Raw genomic sequence first — 26,995 nt, 5'->3', positions numbered from 1 at the left:
GAGCGTTCGTTCTAGGCAGCAAGCCGGCTAGACAGGAAAACATCAGACGCTGCTCCCAATGCTACACTCAGTTTTTCAGAAATTGGTCGACTTTATGGCCAGAAGAGACCATTAGAGCATCTAATCCGACCCCCTGCATATCACAGGCCTCCTGTATGACACAAGAGCTACTTTTGGGGCAAACACATTCCAGAAAACCATCTAGTCTTCATGAAATGACATCAGGAGATGGTGAATCCACCACTTTCCTTGGTAGCTTGTTCCTGTGGTGAATCATCCTCGCTGTTGAATATTTGTGTCTTATTTGTAATATGAATTTGTCTCTTTTCACCTTCCAGCCACTGGGTCTTGTTATGCCTTTCTCTGCTCGATTAAAGAGCCCTTTTATACCCAATCTCTTCTGTCCATTAAGGCCCTTCAACACTTCAATGAAGTCACCTTTCAATCTTCTTTTGATAAGCTAAACAGGTTGAGCTCGTTCAATAAATCACTAGAAGGCATTTTTCTCCAGCCCTCAGAACATTTATTGGCTCTTTGGTCATCAGATTCCTGAACTGCAGCTGGATGTGGCTCTTGTTCTTCTGCACAGCACAGCTCCTGGAGAAGAGGGATCTGCAAATGTACATTCGTATGATACCTTTGTTTAACTGATGAAAACATAAACTAGACACTTAGAGGATTGGAACTGATTTCAGCTGATGGACAATGACAGATCAAACAATGTTCCTTCTTGCAAACAAAAACCGTCTCAGAAACTCAGAACTCCCTTGCTTTAAATAAAATGTCTAAATCCCAGATTTCTTAAAAAAAAATTCTCTAGTGCTGTATTTCTTAGTTTTTATCTCAAAAGGGAACATCCTCATCATCTCCCCCAAACACCCTGGGACCTGCCCAAATTATTAAAATACCCTCAACCCGAGCAAGGCCAGAGCAGTGAACCAGAGCTAGTGTCTAGGTCAAGCTGTTCTGAAGGAGGCAACTCAAACATTTTCTCCCTGCTTCCCTTGGCAAGGTCTGACTGAGAAAACAAAATTCCCCAAACTGAAAAATTTCTGCTGAAAAACTAATACTAGTCTGGTTGGGGACTTTGGTTTGCAAGTATTATTGTTATTATTCTCTTCTGATTTCTGAATCAGTTCAGTTCAGTCTTTGTCCTCCAGGTGTGTTTCCAGCTGCTGAGTTGTGGGGGAGAGAGGCCAAGTCATGATGTCTCTTCCCCTCTTTCATAGTTTCTTCCAACTTGCTAGGAAGCTCCTTTGCTACGATGTGAGTCAAGCAGTGTCCATTGTCTCTGTGCTATCTCGGAGAAGCCTGCATTGTACACGGTTCCTGGGCTAGTCCTTGGGAGTGTGGATCCCTTCAATGGGCCAGCAGCGAGTCTGGCTCCTCCCTTGTCACACCTGAAAGGCTGGTGGGGGGCATTTCCCCACCTCATAACATATCTCAGTAACACACACAGAGAAAAACTTCATAACTTCCCAATCAATGTGAGCACACACAATCCAACAAGATATTAATGTTCAACAGATCAAGACTTTTGAAATGATACATCACAAGGCAGACTTTCAGCAAACCATGTCATCATTATATGAGAGTGGTGAATATGGGGCTTCCAGGTGCTGCTCTGAGCACAGCGTGCCACACCTGGGCTTACATTGCAATGGAGACGTACCCTTAGAGTCCATCTCTCCTGGGATAAAGATGGCCCACACCTGACTCTCTGCCAATCCCCACTGGGCCCTGACAAGTGTTGTTCGTGTTTGTATTCTATAAAGCAGAGGAGCAGATGAAGTTTTGCTCCCAAGGTTTGTGTGTGATTCTTTGGACAGGTCTACACTACAAAATTAGGTTGGTGTAATTACATTACTTAGGCTGGCAATGCAGTTCTATCAAGCTAATCCCGGTTAGATAGTGGCTCAGCTGTCAGAACTTTCTGGAGCTATGAAATGGGAGGGACCCAGCCTCTGTAGCAGGAATGCAGGGCAGGTGAGTTTACGGCAGGCATGGTGGGATACTGGTGGAGACCAGTTATGGTGATATAATGACCAGCAGCATTTACACTGACATTTGTCACTTTAAGTTTGCTGCAGAAAGCTCTAGGCCTCTCGTCGAGGTGGTTTTATTTTGTCACCAAAACAGGGCAATTTTGTCGCCAGATGTGGCATTGCAGTGTGTGCACCAGCCACAAGCTGCCGACCGAGGGAGCGTTGTGTGTTTTTCACACACCTGAGCAATATAATGATACTGAAGTAACCTTGTAGTGCAGACCTGGCCAAAGACTCTCTCTCTCTCTCTCTCTCTCTCTCTCTCACACACACACACACACACACACACACACACACACACACACACACACACACACACACACACACACACACACACACACACACACACACACACACACACACACACTTACTTGCAAGGAAAACCTCACCTGCTCCTCTGCTTTGCAGAATCCAAACACAAGCAAAGCTTTTCAGGCCCCGGTGGGGATGGCAGGGAGGCAGGTGTGGACAGAGACTGTGCTGTTGCCACAGGCACAAGCAGGCACCATGGCTTAGCTGGCTAAAGCACCTGTCTTGTAAACAGGAGATCCTGGGTTCAATTCCCAGTGGTGCCTTATTGACTAACTCTTGGGTAACCTGGTATTGGCTACTGCGGGAGGACAAAACACAGAGCTCTTTGGTCCAGCCCAGTATAGTTGTTTAAATTACACTCACAGGCACTGATAACAGACTTACTGAAAGTTTGGGAGTTAAGAGCTGATAGGTCAGTGTTCCAGCCTGTCACAGATGATCCTGCTTCCTCTGGGACAGGGGCAGGTCTGGGCTCTCACACCAAATGGCTCATTGTGGCTGGCAGAACCTGTGGGCGGCTCATTTAGTTTACACCGAGGGTTGAGTCCTGCTTTGTGCACCGTGTGTGAGAATGAAAATCCTAAACCGCCCTTTGAAATAACTAATGCAGCAGGACGTGTTATTGTCCCTGCCCCAAAGCAGACAGACCAATGGAGAAATGCCATTGAGTCCAGGGTAATACTCCACTGCCGTTCTACCTTGTTTGCTTGCTAAACTCCCTCCCAACCTTGAGGGCTCCCAGAGCCCGATATTGAGCCTGAGCCAAGATGTCTACACTGCAAATTTACCACCCCCACGGCCCTAGCCTGGGAGCCTGCACTGGCACAGGACAGCCATGGGTGTTTCATTGTAGTGTGGACATAGCCTGGCATTATGTCTACACTGCCATTAACACACCCAAGTCACTATTCTCAAACCCTGAGTCAGTTGATTCAGGCTTGTGGGGCTTGTGCTGCAGGGTTATAAAATTACACTGTAGACACTTGGGCTTCAGCCCAGCCTCCAAGACCCCACGAGGGGTGAGGGTCTCTGAGCCTGGGCTCCAGTCTGAGCCCCAGGAGCCCAAATCAGCTCATCCAGGCCAGCCGGGCCACAGGGATTTTGTCACAGTATAGATGCCTTCTCAGGGTATGTCTACACTGCAATGTAAGCCCAAGGTTAGTAGAAGTCATGTCAGCAGCCCCAACACATAAACATAAACCACGAGGGAAAGTCCCACCCCCAAATAAGCTGGGCAGGGTCCTTCTCCCTACAGCTCGTAAATCCGGCAACCAAAAGTCCTTTAACATGAGCCTACCCCGCTCTGCACCCCACTCACAGCTGTTGTTCTTAGTCAGTGCAAGCCCAGAGGTGCCTCTGTCCAGTTCACCTGCTACCCTGGGTGGAAAAGGGGAGAAATAAGAAGGCACCATACTCACTATGCTGTTTAGGGACTCACTCATCCCTCCACAGCCACCCTGTCCTAACATTGGTCTAACACCTAAATTTTAGCATTGACAGCCAGACCCTGGCCCACTTGGCTTTGGAACCGGTGTCCCCTGCCTAGCAAGTGCTATTGAATTGAGGGTGAGTCCTTCAATCGGGGTCTGCCAAGCACAGTTGTGCTGCCCTCGATTCACACAACAAGGATAACAACCCTTTATTTCTCCTGCCCCTATAACATGAAGACTGGGAATCCAACACCAGCCACAAGTGATCATTTCGGCAAGCAACCCAACCTATTTCCAACATACTGTAAAATCCGCATGCAGACTCATACACGAAACCTTGCAAGAAAATCTTCCTGAGGGGGTCTGAAGCACCTGCTGCTGGAGGGAAGGAGGGAGCCATCGGTTGGGATTGAGGAGCAGCGTGAGGCGGGGGGGCCTGTGGGTTGGGATTGAGGGGCACTGGGAATAGGAGGAGGCTGTGGGTTGGGACAGAGGAGAAGGGTGAAGAGGAGCAGGCTCTGGTTGGGAGTGAGGAGCAGTGAGCATAGGAGGGACTGAGGGTTGGGATTGAGGGGCACTGGGAAAAGAGGGGACATGGGTTTAGGCTGAAGAGCATCTTCATTTCCGGATCCAGCAGGAAAGGGGAAGGCAACAGGTGATTCTAATTCCTTAGGGATATTCTGTGTGTGTGTGTGTGTGTGTGTGTGTGCGTGCGTGCGTGCGTGCGTGCGTGCAGGGGAGGAACATGCTCTATGACCAGAGGCCTTTATTGCTCCAGGCTGCAAGGACAGAGGGGCTGTCAGGAAGTTGCCCCTTCAAACCCACACAGAAAAAGGCCCTTCTGAGGAAAGGGAAAATCCTGCAGAGAAAAAGTAACATCAAAGAGGACATGAGAAAGATAGTTTAAGATCTTCATGAGTAGTTTATCACCTGACCACAGATTTGAACTGTGGATCCACAGATTAAAAGTCTGATGCTTTACCAACTAAGCTAGTCAGGCTCATGAAGCACAGGAGCAAGTTGGTGCAGAGGAGAAACTAGTCAAGAAAACAAGAGCAAGAAAAAATATGGGAAACCTGCTGCTCTCTCTGGCCCAGTCAACACTACGAGTTTATATCAAAACGTCTGTTAGTCTATAAGGTGCCACAAGACTCTTTGCTGCTTCTACCAACTGAGCTAGCCAGGCTCACATAGGAAAAGTGCAAGTTGGTGCAGAGGTGAAGCTAGTCAAGAAAATTCTTGGGTGAGTTACCAAAGCCTGAAGGGTCAAAAATATTGTCACGGGTGGTTCAGGGTATATGTTCCCCCCCCCCAAAAGCAAACAGAAAAAAATTGTTTCTCGCCTTTCTTCAATGTCACCGTATGTCTACTGGATGCTGCTGGCAGACGCGGTGCAGAAGCGCTACACAGCAGCATCCCCTTTCTTTCCCTTCCTGAGGGCAGATGGTATGGGAGGACTGATATCTGTCATTGTCATCCCGTGAGTGCTCCTGGTTGGCCTTAGTGAGGTCGGCCAGGGGTGCTTGGGCAAAAATGGGAATGACTCCCAGGTCATTCCCTTCTGTAAGCGGGCGAATGGTCCCGCTATTGTGGGGAACTTTCCTGGCTTCTGTGTACCCCGGTGAAGTGGGCTAGCAAAAGGATCTGAGTCCTTGCTCCCACTTCCTTTACCCAGAGGCCTCCCTGCCCTTGAGGACTCTCCTGTTTGGCAGAGTTCTCGTAGCCCCAACAAGACTGGGCCCAGGATTCCTGGGGGGCTCAACCCCCAACCCTGCTGTGGCCACCTAGGACAGGGGCTAAGGTGTCCCCACTCCGGGGTACCCTCTCTGCACTGGGCACCTCCCTGACCCACTGATTATTCCATACAATTTAAAGCAAATACAAGTTGTTTACTTAACAATCAATTTAAAGAAAAGAATAAGAATAAATGGGAAGTTACAGGAAACACATCACCCTGCTCTGTGGCAGGGAACATTACAAACAATGTCTCTGGACATCAAAGCACTTTGCAGTCTGTTCCTTGTAGGCCCCAGGCCTCCTTCTCAGGCCCTGGCTGTGCTGCAGGGATGCTGTGGGTGGGACACTTGAAATGGTGGTGACCACACACCTCCGGGCTTTGGGTGGTGGGATCCTTCTTTCCAGTGCCAGCCCCCCGGCAGGTTAAGGTCCCCCTCCCAACCTGGCCTGCATGGACCCTTGGCTGGAGTGTCTTTCTGCGCTGGGCCCTTTTACCAAGGTTCCCCCCCTTGGCTGGCCCCAGTTGCTCACCACACTCTGGCTCTCTGGCTGCAGCTCTGCTCCCAGCACAGGTTCGGCTGGCCCTGGGCTGTGCCTCTGGCTCTCTGGCTGCAGCTCTGCTCCCAGCACAGGATCTGCTCTCTCTGGGCTGTGCCTCTGGCTCTCTGGCTGCAGCTCCGCTCCCAGCACAGGATCTGCTCTCTCTGGGCTGTGCCTCTGGCTCTCTGGCTGCAGCTCTGGCCCCTCTGGATCTGGCCTGGCTCTGTTCTCCAGCTCAGCTTGGGCCCCTGCTTCCTCCTTAGCTCGGCCCCACTCTGTCTGACTCCGGCACATTCCTGCTCACACACGGAGGACGGGACCCACACTGGCCTTCTGTCTCCCTGATTAGCCGGCCTGCCCTGTCAATCAGGCTGACCTGAAGCATTGGCCTCTTGCCATTGTTCCTGGGGACTGTCAGTCTCAGGGTCCTGATTTGCCATCAAACCCTCCCCTTTTAGTGCTGGGAGCTAGCAGCCAAAACACCCCCACTGAATGTTAGTAAGGGGGCAACAGTCCCCTTACATTCCCCCCTGCTAAAATTCTGCCACAGCCACAATAGTTACACCGGTACATCCGGGCCCCATAAAAACAACATATATCCACATCATATTATATTAAAAACCCATTAACAATTACGAAAAGAACATTTAACATAGTTAACACTCCACATCTACTTCTTAATACTATACATAACAATATTCATCAACACACTACATAGAACCAATAACATAAGTATCTCTAAGTCTAACAGGAAGTACACCTTTATTAGCCCTCTGGGACCTCCTTAAAACTGGTGGTTCGTTACCCATATTTTCTGTTTCCCTATCCTCAGGTAATACTGGGTCAGTTTGAGGGATCTGGCCATTCTCGTTAGGGTTTGGGTTTGCCCCACTCTGTCCCCCTCTGTATTCGGTTTGTGGGACTAGAACCATTTCCCAACTGGTTTCAGCCTCTTCAGAGTGTACTGATCTACGCCTCCTATGGTCCCTGTCTGGACTAAGAGTGCAATGTTTCAACTGGTCCCTGTGTACTACTCTCTCAGGACCTCCTCGTTCAGGCCGGATGGTGTAAACTGGTAGCTCGGGATTGGTGTGAGCAACTACAATGTGGGGCTTTGACTCCCACTTGTCCTGTATTTTATTACGCCCGGTGTCTATGGTTCTGAACTAGTACACGGTCACCGGGCCTGATGAGAGCCCCACTGGACTTGCGATCATAAGTCCTTTTCCTACTTTGGGCAGTGTCTTTAGTTGTATTGAGAGCAACTTCACAGGCTATCTTCAGCCTGTCATGGTGACCTTTGACCCAGTCATCCAAATTGGTCACCACATCCTCCTCAGGGCCCTCTCTGTCCAGAATATCCAATGGCAACCTGGGATCCCTCCCAAACATGAGATAAAAAGGAGCGTAACCTGTTGACGAATGGACATGGCTGTTATAGGCCAACACCAGCTCAGGGAGATGTTCCTGCCAGGCTTGCTTCTTTTCCGGGAGTGTTCTTAGCATATCGTGCAGTGTCGGTTAAATCTCTCGCACTGAGCGTTTCCTTGCGGGTGATAGGGTGTTGTTCGGCTTTTGGCTATGCCATACAGTTTACACAATTCAGCTATCACTTCTGATTCAAAATTCCTCCCCTGATCCGAGTGTAACCGTGCCGGACAACCATAGTACACAAACCAATGTTTTATGAGGGCATCAGCCGTTGTCCGCGCTGTCTGGTTTCTAGTTGGAACTGCAACAGTGAATCGGGTGAACATGTCCGTGAGAACCAGTATGTTCTCATACCCCTCTGAAGATCTCTCTAGCCGTGTGTAATCCATTGCTAGGACCTCCATTGGGGCAGTCACATTAGTACAGGTCAAAGGGGCTCGGTTGGGAGGAAACACATCTTTGGCTAAGGCACACCGTTTACACTGACGGATCCATGCTTGCACGTCGCTACCCATTGTGGGCCAGTAATAGTTTCTCCTCATCACCTCCAGAGTGCTCCTGTCTCCGAAATGTCCCCCATGATCATGCCTGGCTTCATAAACTTGACGGCGGAGCGACACAGGCACCACTAACTGCCACACTTCCTCACCATCTCGGGGATGGTATGTTACCCGGAACAGCACTCCACGGTGTAATCTAAGTCGTTCCCACTGTCTGGCGAGCTTCTTAGACTGGGGGTATCTGGCCCCAACTCTCCGATCTGGCCTCCTTTGGATCATGACTGCCACTAAGACAGGTGCAACATCACCTTCGCGTTGCAGAGTCTGAATCTCCTCCCTTGAGTACCCGAGATTATTGCGCTCTCCCTTTTACCTGATTTTGTACTGCATCCTCTACCGTCACTTCATCCTCCGGCTTTGGATTCTCGAGCCACAAACACGTCGCACAACATCTGCAGGGATGACTAGGAAGTCTTTCTCTAGATCCTCACCCTCTTCTGATTCCTCCTCCAGAGGCAATCTAGACAGGGTGTCAGCATTGATGTTCTGCCTTCCAGGTTTATACTGTACTTCAAAAGTGAACTCAGCGAGTTGGGCCACCCAGCGGTGCTCAATTGCACCTAAATTAGCCGTTGCCAGGTATCGGAGTGGATTGTGGTCTGAGATTACCGTGAATTTAGAGTACACTAAATAATCCTTAAATTTTTCAGTGATAGCCCACTTCAAGGCCAACAGTTCTAGTTTAAAAGCACTGTAGTTTTTGTCATTTCTTTCTGACCTCCTCAGCCCTCGGCTTGCATATGCGATTACACGCTCGGCCCCCTCTTGCTTCTGGCTGAGCACCGCACCTAGGCCGTGCAGGCTTCCATCAGTTGTCACTATAAATGGCAGGCTAAAGTCAGGATATGCAAGTACAGGTGGTGACATAAGCTGATGTCTTAATTTGTCAAAAGCTGTCTGACAGGCATCATCCCACACAAAACATTGGTCCTTTCCCTTCCTTTGGGTGGGTTGGCCCACTAGTCCATATAGCGGTGCAGCAACGTGTGCAAACTTTGGAACGAATCGTCTGTAATAGCTCATGAAACCTAGAGCCTGCCGCACTTGCTTGGCATTCTTGGGGACCGCCAATTTTCCAGTGCCCTGGTCTTCTCCTCATCTACCTGGATTCCCTCCTTTGAAATCACATGGCCCAAGAATTTGACTTTTTCACGTAGGAGGCAGCACTTGCTTGGCTTCAGCTTTAATCCGTGTTCCTTCAATCGTGTGAAAACCAAGTCCAATTTTTCCATATGACTCTCAAAATCCTTGGAAAACACAATAATATCATCCAGGTATATCAGCAAAGTGTCTAAGATATAGTCTCCCAAAACCCCCTCCATTAGTCTCTGGAACGTAGCAGGTGCATTACACAAGCCGAATGGCATACGTGTCCATTCAAACAGCCCAAAGGGAGTCGTCACTGCTGTCTTTTCCTGGTCTCGTTCTTCCACTGCAACCTGGAAATAACCAGACGTTAAATCGAGGGTTGAAAACACTCTTGCACTCCCTAATGCATCCAGTGACTCTTCCACCCTGGGTAGCGGGTAGGCATCTTTGTGTGTTACCTCATTCAGTTTCCTGTAGTCACAGCAAAATCGCACCCCACCATCTTTTTTTATTACAATCACTGCAGGTGATGCCCACGGACTGTGGCTTTCTTTAAGGACACCTTGAGTCACTAGGTCCAAGATGTGTTTTTTTACCTCCTGGAACACTCGTGGTGAAATCCGCCGGTGTCTCTGTTTTATCGGGACAGCATCTCCAGTGGCTATTTGGTGTGTCACTGTAGTGGTGTAACCGAAGTCCCGCTCATCCCTGGAAAAGACCTCTTGATGTTTCTCCAGTAGCGCCCGCAAACGACCAACCTGTGTAGGGGTTAGCTGTTGGAGGTCCACTTGGACTGGAATGGGTAGCTCTCCATCGGGTGCCACTTGCGATGTGATAACCTGTGTGCCTTTTTTTACTTTTGTCACCCGCAGCTCATCCCCATTTTCTTCCAAGGCCACCCCCACTGGGGGTACCACTCCTTCAGGTCGGTGTATCTCTGCCACTCTGGTTCGGGGGCACAACTTTATGGCCTTCTTACTTGAGTTTAACAGCCTGACTGGCACTTTTCCTTTGCTGGCATTAGCCAGTACATTTGCAACCAGGAGCCCATTAGGGAGACTGGCCCCAGGTGTTGGCTCGACAAGCACTCTGTATCCGTCAAAGTCGCTTGGCACCCGGCAGCGTCCATCAATAATCTTCTCACTCCAGGAGGTATAACCACCTTCTGTCTCCCTGCCACCCTAACATAGCCAATTTGTCCCGTTGGCCCCGGGAAACGTTCATGTCTCTCCACTTGGGCTAGTACTCGCTTCAGTGTAGCGTCCTTCCTGGGCTGCCCGTGACGGTTCATCTCCTGGGTTCCTTCTCCTATCAACAGTAATTCTTTCAGCTCTCTTATAATATTCATCCCAAGAATTCCTGGTACTCTGTTCTCCATTAAAGTCTTTTCTGAAGCTGTGTCCTTTAGAATAAAGATGCATTTCCCAGGGATTGTTCGACCCATGTACCCTACATCAGCTTCAAGGCACCCCACCACAGGGATGGCAAGTCCATTAGCTGCCGTTAGCTGTACAAATCGGGTATTATGCATGGTCAGATCTCTCTCTTTTAAGTGGTTTCGGAAATATGATTCAGAAATAGTGGTGACTTCTGAGCCAGTGTCTATCAAACAGCGGGTTCTCACCCCTGCTATGGTTATTTCCACTGTCAAGCAGTCCCCGAAAGCTCGGCCACAGAAGTCGTTGAATATACTAACATCATCAGGGTCCTTTTCCTCGCTGCTGCCACGCTGCCCTTTTTCTAGGGACAGCCGTAGAAACCCTTCAGTCCCCACTCGGCCTTCTGACGGTGGGCTGCTTGCTCCCCGTGCCTCTTGAATTTCAGGTGCCTGGGACTCCAGTCTCCTCATTGTACATTCTCGACTAGTATGTCCTGGCCTTTCGCAAGTGTAGCAAACGTATCTGCCCAGCTCGTCCTTCAGTGGAGATCTTCTTCGGGGTCCTGGGGCCCTTGGATGTCTTGGCATATTGGTGGGGTTTTTCCCTTTCATCACCTCAGTCATTACTTTCAGCATCTCCCCCTGTTGGACCGCCAGTTTTTGGACAGCTTCACTTAAGCTTTCCAATGTTAGCTGTGTTTGGGGCAGGGCTTTTTCCCCAGCAGCTGCATTCACTAGGCCCCCACTTCGTGTACAGGGGTTACTCTTGGCTGTCTCTGCCACAGGAACTTCCTCTTCTTCTGACCACATAATGGCAGCCTGCATGAGTTCATAGAACTTCTTACTGGGCTCTTCCTTAAACCTCCTTTTCATTTCACGTCGGAGGGAGTCATCACGAAGCCCCAACACCAGCTGCTCTTTCAGAACTGTATCTGGGTCTGGAACTCGTTGAGGGTCTCGCCGCTCCACTTTGCTCATTCTCTCCTGGAGGTCATATGCATATGCCCGGATAGTTTCACCAGGCTCCTGCTTTCTCTCAAAGAACTCCTTTAGTCGGGTTCCAATAGGCACCTTGTCTCCATACACTTCTAGGAGGAGTTCAAATACCTTTTCCACATCTTTCTTGTCTGCCACTGCCATGAACTTTACTGTGGCCTTGGCCTGGCCCTTGAGATGTTCCTCTATGAAGTCTACATGGTCTTCTACAGGTACTCTTAGCACACGCAGAGCTGCCTTCACAGACTTGACCCACTCTTCTACCGTAATGTCTCCTGGTCTTGTCGGGAAGCCACCAAACTCTGTGACCTTCCGCTCCCGTGGGACATAAATAGTAGGGGGTTTCTTAGCTTCTGCTGCCTGTTGGTCTATCACTGCCTTAGCCAGTGATAAGGCTTCTCTCTGTTCAGTTCTAGCTTGTTGTAATGCCTCCGCTTGGTCTGATAATCTGCGCTGAAGTTCAGCAAACTGGGTCCGTAGTTCTTCAATTCCAGCCATGGTAGAGTGCTCAACCAGGCCTGGACAGTGCTACTAGAACTCAAGCAGTAAACCAATGGGGTGGACCCTGTGGATAGGATCCTGTTCGTGACGCCAATTATGTAAGCGGCGAATGGTCCCGCTATTGTGGGGAACTTTCCTGGCTTCTGTGTACCCGGTGAAGTGGGCTAGCAAAAGGATCTGAGTCCTTGCTCCCACTTCCTTTACCCAGAGGCCTCCCTGCCCTTGAGGACTCTCCTGTTTGGCAGAGTTCTCGTAGCCCCAACAAGACTGGGCCCAGGATTCCTGGGGGGCTCAACCCCCAACCCTGCTGTGGCCACCTAGGACAGGGGCTAAGGTGTCCCCACTCCGGGTACCCTCTCTGCACTGGGCACCTCCTGACCCACTGATTATTCCATACAATTTAAAGCAAATACAAGTTGTTTACTTAACAATCAATTTAAAGAAAAGAATAAGAATAAATGGGAACGGTTACAGGGAAACACATCACCCTGCTCTGTGGCAGGGAACATTACAAACAATGTCTCTGGACATCAAAGCACTTTGCAGTCTGTTCCTTGTAGGCCCCAGGCCTCCTTCTCAGGCCCTGGCTGTGCTGCAGGGATGCTGTGGGTGGGACACTTGAAATGGTGGTGACCACACACCTCCGGGCTTTGGGTGGTGGGATCCTTCTTTCCAGTGCCAGCCCCGGCAGGTTAAGGTCCCCTCCCAACCTGGCCTGCATGGACCCTTGGCTGGAGTGTCTTTCTGCGCTGGGCCCTTTACCAAGGTTCCCCCTTGGCTGGCCCCAGTTGCTCACCACACTCTGGCTCTCTGGCTGCAGCTCTGCTCCCAGCACAGGATCTGCTCTCCCTGGGCTGTGCCTCTGGCTCTCTGGCTGCAGCTCTGCTCCCAGCACAGGATCTGCTCTCTCTGGGCTGTGCCTCTGGCTCTCTGGCTGCAGCTCTGCTCCCAGCACAGGATCTGCTCTCCCTGGGATGTGCCTCTGGCTCTCTGGCTGCAGCTCCGCTCCCAGCACAGGATCTGCTCTCTCTGGGCTGTGCCTCTGGCTCTCTGGCTGCAGCTCTGGCCCCTCTGGATCTGGCCTGGCTCTGTTCTCCAGCTCAGCTTGGGCCCCTGCTTCCTCCTTAGCTCAGCCCCACTCTGTCTGACTCCGGCACATTCCTGCTCACACACGGAGGACGGGACCCACACTGGCCTTCTGTCTCCCTGATTAGCCGGCCTGCCCTGTCAATCAGGCTGACCTGAAGCATTGGCCTCTTGCCATTGTTCCTGGGGACTGTCAGTCTCAGGGTCCTGATTTGCCATCAAACCCTCCCCTTTTAGTGCTGGGAGGTAGCAGCCAAAACACCCCCACTGAATGTTAGTAAGGGGGCAACAGTCCCCTTACACTTCTTTAAGCTTTGTCTAATGGAGATTCAGTCCTGCCTGGAATATCATAGCAGCTGGAGGCTGCCCTCCCCTTCCTGCCTTTGAATTCTACTTGCAGAGGCAATAAAGTCAGTGTTGTTTCAAATTCCTGCATTCTTTATTACTTCATCACACAAATGGGGGGATAACTGCCACGGTAGCCCAGGAGGGGTGGGTGAGGAGGGAAGCAATGGGTGGGGTTGCTGCAGGGGCACCCCCTAGAATGACATGCAGCTCATTGTTTCTGCCCGATGTCTGGGGCTCTGACCTGGAGCAGCCATTTGCTTCTCTAGTTCTTTAGTGCTTAGTGTGGCCGCGTTCACTTGACTGTTTCCAAAAACCGGTTTCTGTAAAATCGGAATAATCCCATAGTGTAGACATACCCTGACACAGCTTTAGAACCCTCTACCCACTATACGGCCAAGAGACAGCAACTCTCAGATCCTGTGTGGATTGTCTGATGGGCTTGGGGCCAAGAGCAAACTGCGTACCCCCTGCCAGAGCAGGAGAAGTAAAAAATAGGGGCTTCCCAAAAAAAGGGAAGGGAAGAAGAGAGAAGCAAGGGCAAAAGGAAGAGAACGTGCAGACACAGGACCCTACCTAAATTCTGAAATAGATTACAAGAAAAAAAGAGAGAGAGAGCAGCATAAAGAAAATTTAAAAAACTTTCAGTAAGAACTGAATTAGAAACCTTTAAAACACCAGTTTTCACACTACCTTTACTTTTCTTCCAAATTCTACTAAAAGAAATTAAGACTTGCCACTAAACAACAGCTTTAAACAAGCTCAGATAACAGAAAAGAAAACCAAAACATTTATTTTTAAATTTGTTTTATAAGGACTAACCACTCAGTCTGTGTTCTCTTCCTCTCAGCTTCCTAAAAGGAAAGCAAGAACAGTCATCAATAGCAGACAGCAGGTGCATTAAAGCAACACTGTCCACTCACTTCATGCTCAGAAGAGAACACTTTAACTCCTCATCGTGGTTAGCAAGGTCAGACACTTTCAACCACAATTCTCTAGTTACAAACTATAGAAATGATCCCTGAAAGTATAGTCTTAATAAAGCTGTGCTCGGCTACACACCCAGGCTAATGTGCGCAAGCTTTCTTCCCATGGTGAATGTTTTCATACAGCGGGTTTCACCCCCAGCGAACTAAAGGACACAAGTCTAAAGGCAGGTCCCCATGTCATGAAGCAGACTCGAGGCAGCTTTAGCGCACTGGCCATTAGAAGATGTTTATGTCGCTATTTACAGAAACACACCTCCTGATCAGGGGCGGCTCTACGTTTTTGGCCGCCCCAAGCAGTCATGCGCGGGAGGCGCCCCGGAGCCGCGGGAGCAGCGGACCTCCCGTGGGCATGACTGCAGAGGGACCGCTGGTCCCGCGTGGCTCGGCTGGACCTCCCGCGGCTGCGGACGGTTCGCGGTCCGCGGCTCGCTGAGCTGCCGCAGTCATGCCTGCGGGAGGTTCAGCCGAGCCGCGGGACGAGCGCCCCCTCCGCAGTCATGCCTGCGGCAGGTCCAGTCATCCCGGGGCTCCGGTGGACCTCCCGCAGGCATGACTACGGCAGCTCCGCCGGCGCAGCCTGCCGCCCCGGCCGCAGGGGACGCCCCCTAGATTTTGCCGCCCTAGGCACCAGCTTGTTTTGCTGGTGCCTAGAGCCGCCCCTGCTCCTGATTAGCATGCGGAGCTCCTACCGACCAATCAAACCCTCCTGCTGTTACTGCCCGAACCGGCCCCGCCTCTCACCGGCTCTGCTCTGCCACGTGCCGGCGCCGCGCCCGTTTCCCGGCAGGCGGAGCCCGGCCCGGCGCAGCTCTGCCCGCCCGGGGCTGCAGCTGGTTCGCTCCGGTTCCCGGCACTAGAGACTTCGCGTGTCACGTGACCGGGGGCAGGCGCCGCCTCTGGCTGCTCCGAGACTGGAGCATCCCGTGGGGGGGGAACCAGATGGGTCATTAGTGCCCAGCAGCAGCCCCGCCCCCTCCACCTCCTCGCGCTCCCCCAGCGCCTCCTGCCCGCTGACAGGGGGGGAGGGAGAGGAGCTGAATGCGGGAGTGGGGCATTGGGGAAAGGGGGGGGGCGGGGCCTGGAAGGAGCCCGAGGGGGGGCAGCCCCCCAGCATAGTGGAAACTCGGCACCCCTACATCGTACTAGTGCAACCTCAACCATTTACATGCTGCAAAGCGGAGGCCGAGCAGCGGGATTTGGTTCAATTGCTGCTCTCAGCACAATTCCCCAGCGCCGGGCGCGGTGTATCCAGGAGACAGCAAGTCTCGAGTTCTGCAAGTCTATCGCCACGATTCCCCCCTTGAAACAGCAGCACCCATAATTCATAGCGATCTAAATATCAGTCACTGTCAGTGAGCCCAGCCAAATAGTCTGGAATGGAAGCTAGAGAGAGCTGGCATCGGAGTCAGGTGCTGGACACGTTCGCCTCCCTGGAGAGTGTTCGGTAACCATCTGTAGAGGTGTAACAGGCATTTAACTAGTTTCTTTCTCCTGAAAAGCGGGACAAGGCAAAGGCTTAAAGCTGCCTGTAGGAGAATTTTCAAAGCCATACAAGTGATCTGGACACTCAATTCCCACTGATTTCTAAACTGGTTTTCAAAATCCCCCACCACAAACAAATAAAAAGGTGAACAAACTCCTCACAACAACGTCTAGAAAAACGAAGTATTCTATAGATTGAGAAACAAAACCAGCTGTTATAAACTTCCCAAAGCATAATTTAAAAAGTCATATTTTAAAGCTTTTTCGTTCATTCATTTAATACAAACCCCGCCCCCAGTCTATGCTGTCTCCCTCCCGCTTCTCCAGCGGGAAGAAGCAGCGGGCATCAGCGCCAGACAGCAGCTGCATTCTAGCAATCCCGCCTATTCGGTGCCTGATTGGAAGAAAACATTGTAAAAATCGTCCTCCAACTATCTCTTTCGAAAGCACGTCTCTAACTAAGCACCGGCCATTTCTCCTGCACAGACACCCTCCCTACTGCCAGTCCCCGGCTACCCTGATTAACGTCGTAATGACTCATTTTTTAAAACAAGTGGTCACGAAAGAAAATGGATCGTACCTTTTGCAAACAGACTTTTTGTCAGCAGATGGCCACGTTCTTCACAGCAGTGGGGGGAGCACACTTTGTAGTTTGTACAGGTCGAGTTTATTGCCCGCCCCCGAGGCTCCTAGCACCCCTCAGTTCCCTCCCACAAGCTCCCTATGTGCCCTCTCCCATCCCACTCTTTTTAGGGACTCCCTGAAATTCCCCCAATCTCAGACCTTACCAGAGAATCTCCTCACCCTTATTCTCTCCATACCAAGTTCCCCACACTTCTTCCCACACCAAAGGCTTTGTTCACACCCCCATTCCCACTTCCCCATGGCAGGGACTCTGTGTTCCCTCTATTCCCCCATGCCGGGGTCTTTGTGTACCCTCCCTTCCCCCCATGCCAGGTTCTTCCAATCTCCATAGGACTAGGGGTTCTGTGTACCTCCACTTATCCCCTCGCTTCATTTCAGGACCCCCATTCTCTCCACCACTGTAGAAACTGTGTGCACCCCTATTTGCCTCTTCTCCCCCATTCCTCCCTCCTTCCCAAACCAAGCTCTCCCAGTCCCCTTACCTGCCAGGGGTTCTGTGGGTCCCATTTTCTCCTCCCCCACTTCCACCCTACAGCCTGTACTAAGGGCTCAGAGAGGCTCCCAGAAAGTTGAATACCAACGAACTGGCAGAGCATTAGGGGTAAAAATAGGGGCTACTCGAAATGGGGGAGAGGGTGGAGAAAAGAAGAAAAAGTGGAAAGTGAAGAGAACTTGCAGAATTAATATCCATGAGCCTATAACTTTAAACTAGAACGAGGGAGGACAAAAGAGAGGGACACTGCATAAAAAGGTGGACTTAGAAGTTCAAGCAATTAGAAGTTCAATTAAGCAACTGTTTAAATAAAAACTGTTGTATTTTACACTGCATTTTCTTCTTCATGCTATTAGAAAACTCACTGAAAAACACCCACATCCTCCCACAATACAGAAGTAATAATATTAGTTACAATCACTACATCCCTTCTCTCTATATACACATCAGAAACAAAATGTAAACACCAACTTCAAAAAAATGTTTTTAATGTAGTTTATACAGACTAACCACTCAGTCTGTGTTCTTTCCCTTCTACAACCCCCAGAGGGAAGAAAGAAAAATCATCAATAACAGACAACAACTGCATCAAAGCAATACTGCTTACTCGCTTTACACTCAGGAAAGAGCACTTTAACTCATCCTCCTACTTAGGGAGACCAATCACTTTGTGTTAAAACAACCTCCCACGGCTATAGTCTAACAGGGCCGCCCAGAGGGGGGGCAAAGGGGGCAATTTGCCCTGGGCCCCGGGCTCCGCAGGGGCCCCCAAGAGAACAGCGGGGGCTCCTGCCTCCGCCCCTCTCCTGGAGCCTCAGCGCATCAAGCACCGAGTCTCCGCCGGGGCCCCTGAGCCCCGCCCTGCTCAGAGCCGCGTGGGGAGGGGGCGGGGCTGGGAGCTCCGGGCTGAGCTCAGCTCCCTCCGCTGGGCATGGAGCTCGCAGCCCTGCCCCCTCACCACGCGGCTCTGAGCGGGACGGAGCTCAGGCCCCGCCGGAGGCACGCTGAGGCTGTCGGGCGAGGCGCTGAGACTCCGGGTGAGGAGGGAGCCGGGGGTAAGAGGCTGGGGCTGGGGCTGGGGCCAGGGTGGGGGGGAAGCGGGACCCGCCACCAAAGCACAGCCCAGTCTTCGGCGGCGGGGGGCCCTTCCATTCCAGGACCCGCCGCCGAAGTGCCCCGACCCGCGGCGGGGACCCCCGCCGCACCGGCGGCGGGTCCCGCCGGCGGTAATTCGCGGCGGGGGCTCCCGCCGCGGGTCTTCGGGGCACTTCGGCGGCGGGTCCCGGAACAGAAGGGCCCCCGCCGCCGAAGACCCCGGGCCCCCGGAATCCTCTGGGCTGCCCTGTAGTCTAACGTCTAAAGCGCCCATATTTAGTGGTTACAATGTGTAATTTAATACATCAAATCTCCCTATGATCAGAGAGACAGCGAGACTGACAAACAGCACACTGTATGCATGTCTCATTGTGGCACCTAACATATGAAGGGAAGGCTTAAAAGCCACAGAGCAACTGAGGGCAAGACCATGCCTATGTGTGGCCTTTAGACAGGCACAAAAACACCCAGCCAGGCTGCTCCCTGCCGTGCCAAACACCCACTGAAGGTCACCAGCATGCGGGGCAGCTGCTGATGCTCTGTGGCCAACATCCCAAGATGGTAGGAAAGCAGGGCCAGCCCCCCTGGTGGGGCCTCTGACTGGTCCCACTCAAGGTGCTCACTTTGGCAGTGGGGCAGGAGATTTTACCCCAAGAGGCTTTTCCCCAGCTGGCAAGAAGCAGAGAAACACCCAGGCTCCATGTAGCACAGGGACAGAGGGAAACTGCTCCACACTTTAGCCCGGGCAGCCGCCCATTTTCTTTGGCAAGTCAGGAATGGCAAAGGCGAGACTGGAAGCGCCTGGGGCTCATGCCCCAGCCCTTGTGACACCCACCCCCCAACTCCTTCCCGGGGCTCTAGCTGAAGCCAGAGCATTGGCCTGAGCGGCCAAGAAGAGGTTCCAGCCCTGAAGGGAGCAGGACGTTCAGCCCAAAGGTAAAACTGCACAAGTACAACCACGAAGGGACTTGACCCCTCAATCGCCTGATCCGAAGTCAGACGCCTTATCCATTAGGCCACGTGGTCACACAGAAAAAGGCCCTCCAGGCACTTCTTTGGAAAAGGCCGACACTGACGCATCCGACGAAGTGGGGATTCACCCACGAAAGCTCGTGCTCCAGTACGTCTGTTAGTCTGTGAGGTGCCACACGACTCTTTGCTGCTTTTGCAGACACTGTGTTTCTCAGGTCAGCTACTGAGGGGGGCCGAGACTCTCTGGGCACAAGAAGGCGAGTTCCCAGTGAGACGTGAGACTTAATTCTCTGGAGCCAGGTGCAGGGCTTTGGCAGGGAGGCTCAGGCATGGGGGATTGGGGTGCAGCGGACGGACCGGCTGTCTAGGTGCGGAGATTTAGTCTCCCAGAGGAGGAGGAGGGGGAATCCTGCTGACAGGCAGTGGCCAGGGCCAGTGCAACCACTAGGCGAACTAGTCGGCCGCCCAGGGTGCCAAGTGGTTGGGGGCACCAAAAAGCACACTCAGGGGAGGCGGGGGAGTGGAGGTGAGCTGGGGCAGGGGGCTGGGGGAGGTGCAGGGGAGGGCTGCCCGCAACAAGTAACGGGGCGGGGTGTGTGCAGGTGAACCGCTCCCTGTCCCAGCTCACTTCTGCCCCGTCTTCTCCCCTGAGCACGCCGCCCCCGCTCTGATTCTCCTCCCCTCCCAGGCTTGCCGCACTAAACAGCAGATTGGCACCACAAGCCTGGGAGGCAGGAGAAGTGGAGCGGTGCCGGCGTGCTCAGGGGAGAAGGCGGAGCGGAGGTGAGCTGGGGTGGGGAGCTGCTGCGGGGGGGCTGCCCGGCTCTTCCCCATGGCCCCCGCCCCTGCACTCACTGCATGGTAAGTGGAGTGACCCAGCCCCAGCCTGGTCCACTCCCCTGACTCCCAGCCACGCCGCCGGCGAGTGCTGTGGGGCAGTTCCCCCCGCCCAAGTTTGGGAGCCAGGGGAGCAGAGCAGGCTGGGGCCCCAGGCCTCCATGGGGGGAAGCAGAAGGGGGCTGGCCCCAGGCCATCGTGGGACATGGGGGGCTGGCTACTTCCTGGGCGAAGTGGAGTGACCCAGCCCCAGCCTGCTCTGCTCCCCTGGCTCCCAGGCTTGTGTTGGTGTTGGCTGGATTTGTGCGGGTTTTTGTGTATATTAGCAATTGTGTATGTGTGGCTGGATTCATGCATGTGTTTGTGTATGTTTGCAATTATGTGTGTGTGCGCGTGCCCTGCTGCCTTCTGCCGGCGCGACAACCATTTCTCTGTATGTCAAAGCCCCCATACCGTCGACCCCGGTGGTGATTTCCCCATCTTACAAGGGCTGGCTGGCCTGACCCTTCTTCCCTCTGTGGAGTGTGGCGGGGGCTGCAGCTCACCCCCTGTGGGGCAGGAGTGCCAAGGTGCAGGGTGCTGGGCTCCAATGCACCTGGAGAGCAGCTCAGATGAGGTGGGGCAGGGCATGTGGTGTTTGTTCTGCGTTGCCTGGTGCTGGGCCATTGCACAATCCCCAGCCACGCCGCACAGCGCATCCCGAGAGGGGGCAGGGGGCCAAGCAGATGATCCAGCATGAGGGGATCATTCTCATGGGTAGCTGTCCAGTGGCAGTGAGTTCCACAGGTCTTGGCACATGCTGTGTGGGGCAGGAGGTCCTTGTATTTGGAGCAGTGGGAGTGAACTGTGTGCAGTTGTGTCTCTCAGCACGATTGTGAATATTATGGTGTGGGGGGGTGATTGTGAGTGTGGCTGGGGGTGTGATTGTTTCTCTCTGTGGGGGTTGGGCTAGCATGTCTCTCTGGGTGTGTTGTGTGTGAGTGTTCTTGGGATTGTGTGAGTCCCTTTGTGTGTGTGTGTGTGTGTCACTTGCTGCAGGATACAAAATCCTGCAAAGCCATTTCCTACTGGTTAGCCCAGCAACACACTGATACAAACAGTGTCACAGATGAGCACACACACACACACAGAGTGAGGCTCAGCCCCACGAGCAGGGGGCAGCAGGACACACACGTCTCTCCTGGGCCAGCTTGGACAATTTCCCATCACGACCTGGCACAGTGCTGGTGCCCCCACACGGGGGTGGGCAGTGACTGAGCAGGGCGGGGGCAGATGTGCCGGATCTGTAAAAGCAGCAAAGAGTCCTGTGGCTCCTTATAGACTAACACACGTATTAGAGCATGGGCTTTCGTGGGTGAATCCCCACTTCGTCAGATGGATTCAGAAGGAAGCACTTTGGGAAAATCAGTCAAGGCCCAGTGACCCCTGCACCACCCTGGGAGGGCAGTGGAGTTTAGGGGTCAGAGCAGGAGGGGGCTGGGCACCAGGACCCCTGGGTTCCATAGGGGAGACTGTTTTTTCCTGTGCTTCCCTCCCTAGAGATCCCAGCCCAGCCCCCTAGTGGAGACTGAGCAGAAGTGGAGGAAGTTCTTCTCTCACTTTAGAGTATCAGAGGGGTAGCCGTGTTAGTCTGGATCTGTAAAAGCAACAAAGAATCCTGTGGCACCTTATAGACTAACAGACGTTTTGCAGCATGAGCTTTCGTGGGTGAATACCCACTTCTTCGGATGCAGGGCAGAGCGGAGGCAGATCACCCGTCCCACCCCAGGGCTCCTCAGCCCAGAGGGAAGCCCCCAGGCTGAGTGGGGAATCAGAACCCCCCGAAATTACCCTGGGACCAGCATGATCTGCCTCCGCCCTGCCCTGCTCCGCATGTATTCGGAGTGAGTCAGTTTCCCTGTCCCAACATGTGTCCTGTCCTGTGTCTCTTCTCCTCCCCAGTTCCCTCCAAACCAGCCCATTTCCCCTGCTCCCCGGGCTGGGTCTCTGCCAACCCCCCTTCTCCCCTCCTGCCCCCAATATCTCCCTGCCCCTACAGGTCTATAGGGCTGGATCCCTCCCTCCCCCCTTCTCCCCTCATTTCCTGCCTCTTGGGGGGGGGGTCTATGGAGATGGGTGTCTTCTCTGCCATCCCCTCTCCTACCCCCCCATATCCTGCTGCCTCTAGGGGTCTATGGGGCTGGGTCTCTCCTCCCTCCATCCCCTCCCCTGCCCCCAATATCCCACTGGGGCACTGTGGGGCTGGGGCTCTCTCCCTGCCCCTGTGCTCCCCCCTGCACACGATGTCCTGGGAATGACTCAGTTTCCCTGGACCAACATTTCACACACCCCACCCCCACCCCACATGTCTCCCTCCACCCCACCCCATTTCCCCTGCACCCCAGGCTGGGTCTCTGCCAACCCCCCTTCTCCCCTCCTGACCCCAATATCTCCCTGCCAGTATGGGTCTATGGGGGTGGGTCTCTCCCTCCCCCTTCTCCCCCCAAACCCACATCCCGTCCCCCCATATCTCCCAGCCCCAGGCTGTCTATGGGGCTGGGTCTCTCCCTGAAGCCCCGCCCCCAGCGCGGGGCTCACAGACAATCCCCGCCCGGCGGCTGTGACGTGCGCTGGGGCTGTGACGTGCGGTGACGTGCTCACTCCCCGCAGGCGACTCATTCACTGGAGACCAGAACGACAGAAGGTGTCACGTGTCCATGGGCGGGGCTATGCAGATGAGCAGTGTCTGGCGGCAGGACGGGGAGCAGCGAGAGGAACCGAAGGAGCCCGGCGGAGAGAATTCTCTGCGTGTGGACAGAATCCGGTGTGGGGAGTTCGTGCTGTGGGTGCCTGCACCGGAGTCACTTCGGGGCAGTGATTGCCACTGAGCTGCATAGTGACCAAAGCCGTGTGAATGGGGTGTGGTGCCTGGCCGGGAGCAGCTCCTGGTGGAAAGAAAGTAGCAGAGCCTGTCCTAGCAGTGGTTTGTGGGGGTTTCTTTGCAACCATGAGTGGGATTGTTGTGGGTGCAACTAGACCCCCACTTCTCTGGTGGGGCGGGGCTTCTACTGTCTGTCTGTCTTGGGGAGGGGGAGGTCCATGATGTCACAGCCCATGGTGGAGGGGAGGTTGAATCATGTTTCTGAAGTGGGAGAGCAACTTCCCCCGCTCCCACTCACTCTCCACTAGGGGGCTGGGCTGGGATCTCTAGGGAGGGAAGCACAGGTAAAAACAGTCTCCCCTGTGGAACCCAGGAGTCCTGGCTCCCAGTCCCCCTGCTCTAGACCCCCTCCACTCCCAGGGCCAGGGGTAGAACCCAGGGGTCCTGGTGCCCAGCCCTCCCTGCTCTGACCACTGACCCCACTCCTCCCAGGGTGGTGCAGGGGTCACTGGGTCTGTGTCCCAGCTCTGCTAAGGGCCTTGACTGATTTTCCCAAAGTGCTTCCTTCTGAATCCAGCACATCTGCCCCCCACTCCGCCGAGTCACTGCCCACCCCCGTGTGGGGGCACCAGCACTGTGCCGGGTCGTGATGGGAAATTGTCCAAGCTGGCCCAGGAGAGACGTGTGTCCCTGCTGCCCCCTGCTGGTGGGGCTGAGCCCCGCTCTGTGTGTGAGTGTGTGTGTGTGTGTGGTGGCTTTGCAGGATTTTGTATCCTGCAGCAAGTGACACACACACACATTGATGCACAAAGGGACTCACACAATCACAAAAACACTCACACACAACACACCCAGAGGGGCATGCTAGCCCAACCCCCAAAAAGAGAAACAATCACACCCACACTCACAATCACACACACACACACCCCCCAGACTATTCAGAATTGTGCTCAGATACACAACTGCACACAGTTCACTCCCACTGCTCCCAATACAAGGACCTCCTGCCCCACACAGCGTGTGCCGAGGCCTGTGGAACTCACTGCCACTGGACAGCTACCAATGAGAATGGACCTTTCCAGGAGACCAACAGACATAGCCGTGGCGACAGAGGGGGCTGGGCTCCCAGGGTCTGACCCGGGCTGAGACTGGTTCTGACCTAGAGGGGTCTATCCAGCCGGGGGCAGCGTGACCCACACACAAAACCACCAGAAGCGCCTTTCTTAGTGGGTCTCCCAGACCATCCCCCACCCTGCCCCGGGTTGGGTAACAAAGGGGCAGCACAGGACCCTGGGCCGTGTCACAACCCGGCCCCAGCTCCTCGCTCCCACAAGCTGGCGAGTTGGGTACCTGCCGAGGGATTGCACAAGAGAGAGAGTCAGAGCCAGGGAGAGAACGCAGGAGTCCTGGTTCCCCCCCGACCCACACTCTAACCACTGGACCCCACTCCCCTCCCAGGGCTGGGGATAGAACCCAGGAATTCTGACCACCAACCCCTGCCCCCCCCTGCTCTGACCACTAGACCCCACACTCCCCTTTTAGATTTTAGGCTCGCTGCCTCTTCTATCCACCCACCCCACCTGTCCATCCCTTTGCTGCAGGTTTTTGGGGTGTCACCCCTGCTCTGCGCTCCCCCAGTGCAGCCCAAGGCTTTTCCTCCCCCCAACCACACATCCTCTCCCCCTCATGCTGGATCGTCTGCTTGGCCCCCTGCCCCCTCTCGGGGCGCGCTGTGCGGCGTGGCTGGGGATTGTGCAACGGCCCAGCACCAGGCAACGCAGAACGGACTCGTCAGCACCATCCCAAGCAAGCTGCACTTGCCTCAGAAAGACAGTGTCTCCTAATGGGTGTAAATCACTGACCTCTGTCCTCTCTGAGCACTGACTGCCCCTCTGTTTCCTTGCCTCTCAGTCTGTGCAGATGGGACCGTTCCCTCCCGTGATGGAGGATTCGCCCTTCTCATCTACCCTTGTCCCAAGCAGCACAGCGGGTGGGAATCTTACATGTACTGAGGTGACTTAGGAGCAGAAACCCCCCCATACCTTCCATGCAATTGGCACTTGCCCCTCACTGAGCAGGATTGAAACTCCTGCAGGGAGATTGCTGGGCCACATCCCCTCTGGGCATGAGCAAAGCAGCAGGGTGAAAAAAAGAACCTCAAAATGCTGGGGATTGAACCCAAGGCCACATACATGCAAAATGTGTGCACTATCACTGAGTTACATCCCCAGATGGGCTGCAGGTTACACTCAGAGCTCTCCTATTCCCAGAGCATCCAGTGGCCTAAGAGCAGCCTGGGGGACACATTCCCTGCTCTGAGGGCCAAACCTGCGGTCCTGGAGGCTGCTGGTTCTTAGGGGTCACTTTGCAGCAGGGCCAGATTCGATGTGTGGGGCAGAGAGAGTGGGTGCCCTGGACTCAGGGCGCAGAGATACACTTAGCCCTCTCCCCTGCATTGGGTGGGGGGGGGCGCTGCCACTCCCTGCTGGAAGGTAATGTGTCGGGGGGGGGGGCACTGTGAGTTGCTCAGCACCTGACCCTGGTGGCAGCAGTGCTGTGGGAAGCTCCAGGTGTTTCTAGGATATGCTATTGCCACCTGCCTGTGAAGTCCAGCTTTCCCCAGCACATTCACTGTGGTGCAATGGGGTCACTGTTTCCATGGCTGAGCAGCAAAGAATCACTCCCAGTTTCCCTTCTAGCTGCAGCAGGATTAGCCTGTGTCAGTGATTAATGGGGTGGCTCTTGTTGTAGATTGTTATTCATTCCCCACCTTGACAATTCACACCGTCCCTTTCCCATGCAGATTCCCAGCACCTCAGTGATCCTGGTAGCAGGGGTTGGGTCCTGAGACTTTCACGGTTCTTTCCCCTCCACCTGGAGTGAACTCAGCTTTTCCCCCATCCCAGACAATCCATGAAATAACAACAGGGGCATAAAGAAAAGGGGAGGGAACATCTCATGGCCAGGGCTGGATGTGCTCAGGGCCCCCTGCTTGTCCATTGTTTCCATGGAATTTGGCCCCCTGCTTTGCACAAGGGACAGAGAAAGATCTTGCTGTTCCTGTGTCTGTGCAAAGAAAATTGTGCTTCCCTAGGAAAGAGAGGCGGGAAATGGCCCCATGGAGGGACAATAGCCTCAGGATTGAGACCTAAGGACTCAGGCTGAGAACTGATTTAACCCCACTCATCTGGGATTTAACAAATTCTCTTCCATGGAGACACTGGGAACTTGTGACATTGATCCAGACTCTGGGGGTTCGGGCTGCTTTAACTCTTGGCAAAAACATGAACTTGATTCCAAGAAGGGAGAGAGGAGAAGCCTGAAGCTGACTTTAGTCCCAGGCTGGGGTCTCCTGAATGGTGGGAAACATCCTTGGCTGCTACCCAGGGACAGCAGCTACTGGTGACATACCAGGGCTGGGATGAGAGGGGAATGTTACATGGACTTTATCATACAGGGCACATCCTGCTTCTCAGAGCCCACAGGCGAGAATCTACAGAAGGGTGAGTCATTTCTCAGCTGCATTCTCAGGAGAAGCCGGTAGTCGTCCTTGACCAGAGACCCAGGAGAGCAACCACGGCAGTTCTGCGGAGAGCTCTGGCTGCCAGGGGATCCAGCCAGGAGAGGGAGTGCTGGGGGCTCTGGAGGGCCAGACCAGTGGGGCGGTCTCAGGAGTCAGAGGTGGCTTTACCAGTGGGGAGGCGCTAGGTCACTTGTTGATGGGGTGGGGAAGTAGGGACTACAGGATGTGAGGCTGGTTAAAATGAAACTGCACAAAAAACCCTCCCCCTTTGCTCCAGCTAAAGGCCCTACTTTGGCCTCTCCCCCTTTCATAAAAATCTCCATATCTACCCCGGCTCTCAGAAACCCCCTTTCTCCCATGGGTATTTTCATGGTTTCTTCCTTTTTTCATGGTCTCGTACAAATATTTTTGCCATCAAAATGATCAAGTAAATTTAAAATGAGAAAAACAATCAAACAACACATCTGTCTCTCCTTCACCAGACATGGTCTGTGTCTGAATTTGTCTACAGAACAGCCTAGGCAGGCAGAGTCACCCCTACATTTACTTCACATCAGACCCAGGACTTGCACCCAGCAGTTCTTGAGGCCGTGGGACAGAACTGAGCTTCACTGGCAGCAGTGAGGGAGGACGGTTGGGACTGAGCTGT

The 26,995-nt window shown here is 53.5% G+C and overlaps 2 non-coding genes and 2 pseudogenes across 2 annotated transcripts; 1 reads left to right on the top strand and 3 right to left on the bottom strand.

Moving 5' to 3' along the window:
- The window catches only part of LOC120375680, a 1,085,709-nt pseudogene that overhangs the window by 283,546 nt on the left and 775,168 nt on the right, over nucleotides 1-26,995 (bottom strand).
- Nucleotides 2,547-2,620, top strand: TRNAT-UGU. The gene has a single exon. It is a non-coding gene; the product is annotated as a tRNA-Thr (tRNA).
- LOC120376531 lies at nucleotides 14,271-14,487 on the bottom strand. Its single transcript, XR_005587389.1, has one exon. It is a non-coding gene; the product is annotated as a small nucleolar RNA U3 (small nucleolar RNA).
- On the bottom strand, nucleotides 17,568-17,770 carry LOC120376609 (annotated as a pseudogene).

The sequence above is a fragment of the Mauremys reevesii genome, linkage group 12 (genome assembly GCF_016161935.1).
Source record: "Mauremys reevesii isolate NIE-2019 linkage group 12, ASM1616193v1, whole genome shotgun sequence".
Classification (NCBI taxonomy): Eukaryota; Metazoa; Chordata; order Testudines; family Geoemydidae; genus Mauremys; species Mauremys reevesii.
Note: the sequence above shows the minus strand (reverse complement) of the source record. Positions and strands in the feature narration are given on the sequence as shown.